This window comes from Carassius carassius, chromosome 49 (assembly GCF_963082965.1).
Source record: "Carassius carassius chromosome 49, fCarCar2.1, whole genome shotgun sequence".
Lineage (NCBI taxonomy): Eukaryota > Metazoa > Chordata > Actinopteri > Cypriniformes > Cyprinidae > Carassius > Carassius carassius.
In genome coordinates, this window is record NC_081803.1 from 2,589,985 (window position 1) to 2,601,270 (window position 11,286).

General features: G+C 36.4%; 1 pseudogene; it reads right to left on the bottom strand.

Moving 5' to 3' along the window:
- LOC132132328 (MAM domain-containing protein 2-like) lies at window positions 1-8,598 on the bottom strand (annotated as a pseudogene).
- Between the last annotated feature and the right edge of the window lie 2,688 nt (window positions 8,599-11,286).

Sequence of the window (11,286 nt, forward strand, 5' to 3'; positions counted from 1 at the left end):
AATTTCTAGTCCATCTTTAACCATGCATTCAGTATAATAAGACATGCTACACACTTGAGAAGCCGTATATCAGGAATGAACCAGGTGTTCAAAGGTCAAATACACAAGGACAGTTTTGGGGTGAATATATCCACTCATGAAGCAGTCATCTTCTCTTTCATCCTCACACTTTCATCACTGCACTCCAGCTCTACTCTCTCATGCTTTCCCAGCATTCTTCTCTTTCTGTCTTTTCTATTTAAAATTCATTGCCTGAATGTCATTGTTTTTTCCAGAGAGGCGGAGATGAGGGATATGGTCATCAGCATATTCTGTGAAGATGAACGGACAAGTAAAGATGTTTATGGTGATGTGAATAACAGATGTATGTGATCATCAGCTTACCTCTGCATGGTCCTCTTTCAAAAACAACATCATCGATTGCAATATCACTCCTTGCTGATGCTCCTCTGGTGGCTACAAACACAATCTAAGTATGTGCACATAGACATAATATATTAATGAATGTTGACTAAATTTAAAACATTTTTTTAAATAATACTTAAATAAAATAACAAATAAAAAAGTAGCTCTTAACTGATGGGTCACATCATTATATTGTCTGGCTTATGCAATTTTTGGTAAAAATACATTTTGGTACTGTGTTGGGTTTTCATTTGATGTCCAGTGTTAAATACAGGTACAGGAACAAAACCAGTTGTCAAGCTCTATAATCTATCTTCATGTGACTGACCTGGTGCTGCTGGTCAAACTGGTAGTTCACTGCCGCTCTGAGCCAGGAGATGCCCTGCTCTCCACGGCTCGTCCACAGTAGTTTGTCCTGGCTCTCTTGTCCGGTCTGGAGGTAAACGCTCAGCTGTCCGATCCCTGAGCCGTACATGTGGTAGTAGAACAGCAAGCACTGTGTGTCTCTAGAGCCGCGCAGAGAGCTGGAGACGAGGCTTGCTCTGTGACCGGCCTGCATCACTGACGCCTCAATGTGCAAATAATGACCTAGAAGCAGAAGACAAAGCAAAGTGAGTACTAGGATCAATAAGATGTGGTCACCAGTGTTAGGGGTAACATCACAAATAACATTAGTCACGTAATCAGATTACTTTTTTCAAGTAACTAGTAAAGTAACACATTGCTGACGCCGAGGACGCTGTAACAGACAGAGCTGCTTTCTGCTTGTAGTAAAATCAATTGTAAGATTTACGATTCAGGAAGATTCAAGATTCACATGCACAGGGTTTGTAATAAATGAAGCTTGTTTACCTAACAGTGCACAGTCGCCAAGCGTGACATTAATGTCGTCGAGACCCACAGAACTACAACTCCAAAAATGTTTGCATGTGCTGATGAAAACCACCTTCACCGCCCAAATGGAGAAAAATCACATCATTAAGATCAACTCAAAAACTAGATCAGTAAAGTTTGTGAACAAACTGATGATACAGTCCAAATCTGATCTCAGAAGTAGAAGAAGAAGAAGCAGCTTAAATAGTAGATCAGTAAGTTGGCCTGAAAGAAAGACAGTTTATCTATATTTAAAAAGTAAAAAACTCATGTATGGTTCAGTGGATTTAAAGTATGAATAATCCTCAGACCTTATATTTCCAGAAGTTCTTAATCTCTAAATCTGGATCTTCCAGTAATAAAAATCATGTGAGACATAAACCCATGTCTTGCTCACAGATGCTGGAGCAGAGGGCCAAAACAATTTCCAGTTATCAATTTAAGTCATCTGGGAATATGTGTTTCATGAAAAGTCTGTGAAATGTCATTCTGGAATTGAGATAGTCAACAGTATTCAGTCTACAGCTGTAAACCATGATTTGCTATGCTGTTGGTAAGCAAAGGGTTGGTAGGCACAGTTTGAACAGTTAAATGATTAGTAAGGCCCTGTTAGCATGTAAATACAAACTTCCCAGGAGGACTTGAACACCCCCCAAATATCACCTGCTTCTGACTGGCAATAGCGAGCAATAGTAAGTGAGGTAAACTAAAGCCTCATGGCATCTTACCTGGGCATTCTTCGGACTTTGAATGGTCAGTTCTACTGCAATCCAAACATTTGTTATCTTATAATTCTGGGTCCATATTTGTTGTTGTTTAGTACCGTCGCTGTAATACAGATACGCTGCCAAGACTTGGTCTGTTCCACTGAGGCCTTGCAGGGAGTAGAAGAACTTCAGGCAGTATTTCTGATTGGCTGGCATCACTGGGCCAAACAAACGACTGATGTATCCAGACAGTAATCTGAAGCGAGAGTTGGCCAACAAGAAGGATCCTGTTCAGAAAGAACAACTATGATTAGCCACTATGCTGCTTCATATTTTTGAGGAAATTTTTTCAGGATCCTTTTATGAATAGAAAGTTCAAAAGAACAGCATTTATTTGAAGTAGAAATCTTTTGTAACATTATAAAATCCTTTATGGTCACTTTTGATTGTTGCATTCTTCCTGATTAAAAAACGCAAGCTGTTGAATGTCAGTGTGATGAGATCCAGCTGTACCTGCTCCTGTCGTGTGGTCTCCAGCGGTGAAGATGTTGGGTCTCACAGACACTCTCCTCCACAGTGAACTGTCTGTCTGTGTCTGGACATACTGACAATATCCTGACTCAAAGTCACAGTTCGCAACAGATGGATCAAATATTGGTTCTGTGAGAACACATATTTTTGTTAGGTATGGGGTACGAGCTTTGAGCTGGCTTGAGGTGTTCAAACATACCTGTGCCTGCATCACAGAACTCTGGAGAGAAGGAGATGTCATCAAGAATCACATATCCTCCATGTGGACTGTTGAAAGTCTCCTCCAAAACCAACTTGAGTGATACACACACACAAAATAAAATGTCAGGGCTGTCATTTATTACATTAACTGTGATTAATTATAATAATTTTTGATAATGAAATCCCACTAAATTAATAATTAAATACACACACACACTCTATATATATATATAGTACCAAAAAAGCTGGGGCATTTTGTAAAATGCAGTGAAATCAAGAATCTGAGATTTGTTAATTCCCTTTCCATTTATTTTAATTTACAAAAGTACAAAAATTTCCAAATGTATCAGTTTAAATGACCAGCTTATTTTGTAAATATACATTTTTTTGATGATGATGATGGCTGCAACACACTCCAAAAAAGTTGGAACTGAGGCAAAATAAAAGTGAAAAGGTTATAGACAGGGGTGCACATACATTTTTCAGCCTGGTTCTCATATTTTCCAAAGCGCATTTCTTATTTTGGCCATGCATGCAGACCTGCGGTCCACTTATGTGCACCTCTGGTTATAGAAAACCCATTTTAAACTGTTTTGAACCAGTCCACAATAAGGTCTTACTGAACTTTATGCCATAATAAAATTAAATATCGGAATCAATCAGAAAATAGAAATTAACAGTAAATAGGGTGCAGCACTTCTTTGATGTCTGGATGCAACATGTTAAGCAGACAACTGAAGGAAATGTAGACTGATATCTACCCAGCAAATAGAAAACATTACGAGAACCTTTCCTGATATTGTGGCACGATATCAAGTAACGTTAATAGAATGTTAAAAGAACGTTCGTTTATCTATTTATTATTAATGCTACATTGCATGGACTCAAATCTTAGCACAAAAATTTTGTTTATGCAATGTTCATGGACATTCATCTTACATTTTTTTAATTGAACTGTTTCAGAACATTCAGTGAATATTTCAAAGTAATGTTCCCATACGTTCCCTTGATTACTTTGGTTCAGATGTGCTCATTTACATTGGCCTTCCAGAACCAGGACTTGACCGCCCTGACTCACAGCGTCAATAAAAGAACAAACTCTTTTTTTGTGCCCGTAGTGTTACAGATTCAGACACAGACTAGTCCATATTTAGCAGCTGGCAGCTTATTCTGGCCAAGAACGGCACACTTCAACAGGAAGAGACTGTTTGTCTGGTATGTCAAATCAGAGTCAGTTTAACCTGCCTTTTAATATCTGAAACAGATTATGACACAATAAACAGATTTATTTGTGGTGGTCAGTCTTTACCTCTACTGGATATGGAGCTTTGAGGTCCACTTGTACTGGTATCCAGACTCTGGTTTCTGGACTCCAGGTCATGGTGTTGTTCTCCAGTAGATCGGCTCTCCACAGCTCCTGATACTGTCCGGCCTGATCCCTGCTGAAGAGGAGGAACAGATGGTCCCCGGTGTGATAGTGCTGGTACTGGAAGCTCAAGCAGCCCGACATGGGCACTGAGGTCATCGGAGACACCAGCCTGGCCACCTCCTGGAAGCTTTTAATGTCCGTAGAGTCCACATACATGAACTGACCTGTGTGTATCAATGAAACGGCATCACTGACTAAATCTGTTCAGCCATGGCTATGTAAAAGAGAGAAAAAAAGATTTTACCATAACAGGATGTCAGACAGTATAACCGAAGTGGGTGTTTACTCACAACTGACTGGCTCAAAATAATATGATACATTAATATTTAAAAGACTATATCATAATACGTTTTTATTATAATACTTTTTACTTTATAATATTACACAATTAAACACATCCAGACACATTATATCATACAACGTTTATGCACAAGGGTTTTTTTTATATAAAATTATACAACTTGTAACTGTAACTGCAACTTTGTATTATATATTATGTATTTTTGATATGATGTGTGTGTGTGTGTGTGTGTTTTAATAAAAAGACTTGTATATAATTTTTTTGAATTGCATAATTGAAAAATTTATTCAGTATAAAATTCTAGTTTAATTAGATTTTTTAATTATATAAAATTATTTGATTCCTAAAACACTTTTGTACAATATATATTATTAAAGAACATATTGTATGTTACAAACAAAAACATAAAACTGTTATTGCATAATGTATTTATGTATATGCATTATATATATATATTTTTTTTTTTCAGTTTTTCTTTTTTTTTTGTATAAGATTATAACAAAGTATTACGGAACATTTCTCATGTCATATAAGATTATAAGATTGTACAATATAATTTCTATGTATAATATTTTTTGTATTGTATTGATTTTATGCTAAATCTTTTTTTCTTATCAGAATTATATCACAAAGCAGCTGATGATCAGACTAACCTGGTCCATGGTTCAGTGCAGTATCATTAGATCTCCCCACACGCCAGTTCATAAATCTGTTCCTCTCGTTAATGTAGCCACACAGATGATCCTCTTCAAAGTCACACTCTTTGGCATCACATGATCAGAAAAAGAGGAATTACTTTGCATGAAAATGTAAATAACTGGTTTTGAAGCTCTCTAAGGCCAACAGCATTTGAGGACAATTCTGAGGAACAAAACCTGAACAACAGAAATCTGGGTTCATTTAACAGATTTTCTTTTGCCACAGGAATCTGCACACAGGCTGGTTCCTAGGAATAGCCATTAAAACATTGTCTGGAAAGATCAGCATTCGGAACAGTTTTTTTGTGATAAATAGTTCTTTTCATGTGGCTGGCCCTGATTTTGGCATGACATTATAAGTGTTACAAAGAAACGGAGGCTGTGGAGCTGCTCTGGGTGTTTGCTAACATGCTGTTTACTGGCCCAAGTTAACACAGCACTAACCTATACAGTATTTATCAGAGATCTTGATCTCAAAGATGGACAGACTGCTGCCTTCTTCTGCTCCTAGTTTGCCTTCAATGACGATCTACAGACATAGAACACACTTGTCATTGGAGTCAGATGATAACATGACGATATCACATACATCAGCATATGCAGACTCTATGAATGGTTCTTACCTTGAAAGTTTCGTTGCAGTTCTGAAGGTCAATGCTGGCGATGAGCCAGCTATCAGACGGGCTTTGGGTGGTCCAGAGCACCTGATCGAAGCTCTCTCCGTCGGTGCGCTTCTGCACCTGCAGGGAGGCGCTGCCTGTGACCTGATAGACCATCCTGAAGCAGCTCCAGTCCTGCTGATCCACATCTGGACCCAAAAGAACCGCCTTTTCCTGGTGCTCCTGGACTTGCTCTTCAACTGTGATGAAGTGTCCTGTGTTAAGCAGGATGAAAACCACATTCATCCATACAGCTGGGAACCCATAGGTAAAGGTGTACTGCTCAGTGGTTGATTTTCCTAAGCTCATTTTAGTCTCAACAGTGTCTCAGATGTTTCTCCTAAAATCCTTAAAGTAGACACAAATGAGGCATGAGAAAGTTCTGAAAGGAATCCAAAATGACTATGGGAGAGAAACGTATGAGAAAACTTGCTGTACTTGACTTGATTCACACTTCGTAAAGTTGTTGAAATCTCTTCTAAAGCATTACAGGAGACAAATATGAGACCCATAGATTATTTAGCTAAAGAGAATAATCTGAGCACAGTGTGTGATGTTCTTGAGATCTCTTCTAAAGCTTTAAAGAGACCATTGTTTTTGTCTCAGGAGACAAGTCTGAGGAGCAGGAGACTCAAGCAAAAATCTCCATCTTAAATTAACCTCATTTATGTCTATAGGGGAAATATTTAAGATGTTAAAGAGATCTCACTTTTGATTTTTCTTGATTTTTAGCATTGAAAGACCAATTATCAATTATTATTATGAAACTACTGTTTCATGATTGAGTGCTAAAATACATTTGTTCTTTTGTCTGCAGATGCATATAATTCACCAGGCTTCACATGTCAGTCATGGGCTCCTAATGTCTCCACATTTGTATTCGAGCCTTACATTTATTGTTCATTTCCTGTGCTCTTTAGATACATTTAAGAGAAAAAAATTCAGTGTGTTTGTGATTCATGCCACGTATAAACAGAGCAAATAACCAATCCTATAATGTGCTATTTCACTATCTCCAGATGCTCTAAATATTGAGGCCATGGTTTTCATGGTTATAACATGGTTTGTAATATGGAAAATGCAAAAAGATTCTTCAAAATTTCCCCCTTTAAGCTCCATTCAATAAAATAAAATAAAATAAAATAAAATAAAATAAAATAAAATAAAATAAAATAAAATAAAATAAAATAAAATAAAATAAAATAAAATTTTGGAAGGAAGAAATAATAAGCAATTCCTTTAACCCATCCTATAGTATATTGTAAAAAGCCCATATATGACAACTGACAAATAGATGGAAATTCAAATGAAAACTCTTAAAATAAATAAAATAAATATATTGCTTAAAATGTGGCAAGTGCTTAGAAATGCAATGTTTTCATTGATGTTTTTACGTGTTTTTTTATTATTTGTATTTATTTATTTATTTATTTATTTATTTTTTTTTAATAATATATTTTTCTTACACCTTGCATGCTCATACAGTATATACTTGATACTCATCTGGATCATTATTTTCAAATACATATTAAAATACTTTTAAAGTAAAAGTATATATACATATATATATATATATATATATATATATATATATATATATATATATATATATATATATATATATATATATATATGAACGTATATTTAAAAAAATATACATTAAATATAATTAATTATACATAACATAAAATAACAATACAGTGTGGGTGTACCACATCTATACATCTATACAGTCTGAATTTTTTTTACAAGTATATGCTGCATGTTTCTGCACATTGGTTGCACCACATTACTTTCATGACGTTTTTCAAATGTTCATCACAGAAGATGTGTCTTAAATACACTGTATGTATAAATTGCATTTTAATATATTTTTCTGATAAATTAATAGATCTGGCCACTGACTCATAAAAAGACACACACAGAGATAAGGTCTACTCATATGGTGACCTTGGCATCAAATGATTCACAAAGCAATGCATTGACATGCTGCTGAAACTCACCGGAAGGTTTGAGGGTCCAGCTGAGGAGGTCAGGTCAGACGTATAATCACATAAGCTGTCCTGAAAGCTGCAGGAGCCTGGCAAAAGCTCTGCTTTAGCTGTCACTGAGAGAAAAGAGCATTGAACACACACTTATGCATGTACAGTGATCTACGTACACAGACAACTTAACTGCAATGAGTCCTCACCAATCAAGCTCAGAAAGTAGAAAGGAAGCATCTTCCCTCCTAATGTTTTGTCTTGCAAACAATAAATCAAATTACACCTGGTTAAGCACTAAAACTAGAGATCTTAGTTCTCTGATCTTGTCCTTCTTTCAAGCTGGCAGCATATATCTGAAGCTCAGAAGTGATCCTTCTGTCTGGTGCTGGAGAAGAAAAAGGGAGGGAATTAGGAGAGGGTTTCAGTAATGATGGCCAGATTCAGAGGTTACCATCCCTTACCTCAGACCTTCACTTATGCATAGCATCAATACCAGCTGCATCAGCTGGATGTTTAGATCAGATCTTTCTTTTCTCGCTTTAAATCTGTGTAACATTTTGAAATCAGACTTTTTCCATTATAGTACTGTGTCATCTGGAGCACCAAAATCTCTCTTCCTTCTCGTTTTATTCAGGCAAGAATCCTGTACTGTGTAGTTATGAAACATTCGTTGATGATATGATTTTACTTAAGTTCCTACGAGACATCTACTGTATAGCTTTGACAGAAGAGATATTAAAATATATCAAGCCATTCACTTTTTCAACAGCCTTATTTCCAGTAGTATTTGTACCATTCTTTTTCTCCATATTTCTATTTATAAAAATTGTTTTTTTTTTGTGACTCTTTAAAACATTGAGGAATCAATTCATGAACCAGGAATCAGAGTTGGTTTCAAAAACTAAGGAATCAAACTGCTCTAAATGATGCTGTTTCTTTTTTTGGTCAGGTAAGGGAATTCATTATTGTGTAGACTGCTTTAAAACTCACTAGTATCAGTGTAATGTACTGTACATAAAACAGCGTTGCATTATGGATACTTAAATCAGAATCAGAATCAGAAGGAGATATTTACACACACAAGGAATTTGACTTGATGACAGCAGCTTCCAGTGCAGAAGAAAGTACACAGATAGTGCAGACATACATTACACAGTAAATATTAAATAACACAGAAAAGAAAAGAAAGAAAAACAGAAACAATTCTGTTGTAGAGTATGCTCTTCTGTGTCCTCCATGCCACAAGAATGCGCTGTTTCTACAGTAAGATTGGAGTGGAGTATGCCTTTAATTAACCCCTCGGAGCCGTGTGGAGCACTTTTTATGATGGGTGGATGCACTTTATTGGACTTGTGTTTGACTATGGAATATTAAGACCCAGTCATTGCCATTATAAAGCTTGGAAGAGCCAGGACATTTTTTGATATATCTCAGATTGTTTTCATCTGAAAGAAGAAAGTCACATACACCTAGGATGGTTTGAAGGTGAGTAAATCATGGGCTAATTTTAATTTTTGAGTGAACTATCTCTTAGAGCAGCGATGCTAACGCTAACTGAAGAACTACTGAAGTTACGTTTAATTAAGAGTTTAAATCCTCTGAAATGAATCACAACAATTCAAATACTTATTTAAATCAAAAAGCATAAAAATCTAGACTAAAATAATGGTATTTAGGGCACTCCTCAGGAATATGGGTAGTGTGGTTCTTAACAGGAATTTGGTTAATAAACACAATAATAATAATTAAAAAAATCAAATTTAAACCCCATTGACAAATTGTGCAGGAAATCAGTGATCACAGTTTACAGTACAATAATTGAGTTTTGGAATCGACATGAAAGCCTGTGTTTCATATAACTATATATAATGTGTTATAATATAACACATTTTTGGCTCCCTTTTTTTCAACAAGGCAGAAACATTATGTAAGAGGGAAAAAGATTAATATGGGAAAGATCTGGAGTGATTTGTTTCACACATGCCTTCAATAGTGTCTCGTGTTTCACATAGAAAAACTGCCTGATAACAGACTTTCACATTTCATCACAATGAAAATGTCACATGAGACCATAACTGAGCGCATGCCAAACAGTTAATTATATTCATATCTAAATGAACTTATTATATTTATTGGAAAAACTACATAATTGATATTTTACAAAATATGGGGTTTATTATGTTGGTTATTTGTAAAATAATGGTATAAGGTGGAAGAGAGCACTGTTTATTCACTCTCCCCACCGGGAATCCCTGCCAGGACCGAGACCTTTGGGTTACAAGTCCGACTATAACCATTAGGCCACGACTGCCCCATTAAATTCTGTGCAATTTCAGTTTAAAGATTTTTTTTTTTTTTTTTACATTTTTTAAAGAGCGTGTTGAACTGGATTTGAAACAATGTTCTTCATGCAGACACTCTTAAACAATTAGGGGATGAAGTCACACTGTTTGATGTTATGTGCCAAACCAAATGACAAATGGAAGTCACACAATGTGGTCCAGTTTGGAAGATGATATTAACATGTAAAGTGGCATGGGGCCAGAGGAGGCTGGAGGTCAGGTTATCTAAACTCTTTGGGAAGGGTGGGATCCTTGACCACCTGAAGAAGTTCCCCAGGGGAGTCCTGAACTGAATACGCAATCGCTGATTTGTTTCAAATTAGGTCCCGTTTTGGATTCCTCCCTTTGCATACACATTGCTGATACATTATACTTGAGCAAATGCTTGAGCAAATGTACTCTTTTGTGTGACAGGCAGCTGTTTTTACAGTGCGAGTTGAACATGTGGTCAAATGAGGTAAATAAATGATAAAGAAATCCGTGCACCACATGCAAACCAGAATCTCATGTGAAACTAGGGACTAAAAAGCAGCTATATTTGAAAAGAAAAAATAAGCTATTTTTAAAAAATATAAAATATACTAAAAACCAGGAACGTACCAATTTCTGTGACAGAAAAATGTATTATTATTATTTGTTTATATATATATATATCATAGACTGTATAAAAATATGGACGTAGTGTCCGTGACGTCACCCGTAGACTACTGAAGAGAGTTTTTGAAGCCTAAAGTGTGTAGAGCGGGCCGTCGCCATCTTGGCAGCGCGTCACCGCGCGACTCTCCCGGACAATCAAAAATGGGCAAAAAGGCGGGAGCTAGTTGCTGTAGCCACGCCCACCTAGCGCGACGGCAGTGTCAGCAGCGGCAATCTCCCTGTCACTCAAGTGGCCACGCCCTTAATTATGCAGAACTTTAAGTCTTAATATAATTTAAACGGATGAGTTATAAAAAAATTCACCCCCCTCACAGTTGCCATGAAGGGCAAAATGAGCTATTTAGACCAAAATCATTTTTTGAACAAGGCTGTACACATGTTTTTTCCTGCTGTAAAGTTGGGCATTTTAACATGGGGAGTCTATGGGACTGACTCCCTTTTGCAGCCAGCCTCAAGCGGCCAGTCGATGAATTGCAGTTTTAGTCACTTCCTTATTGG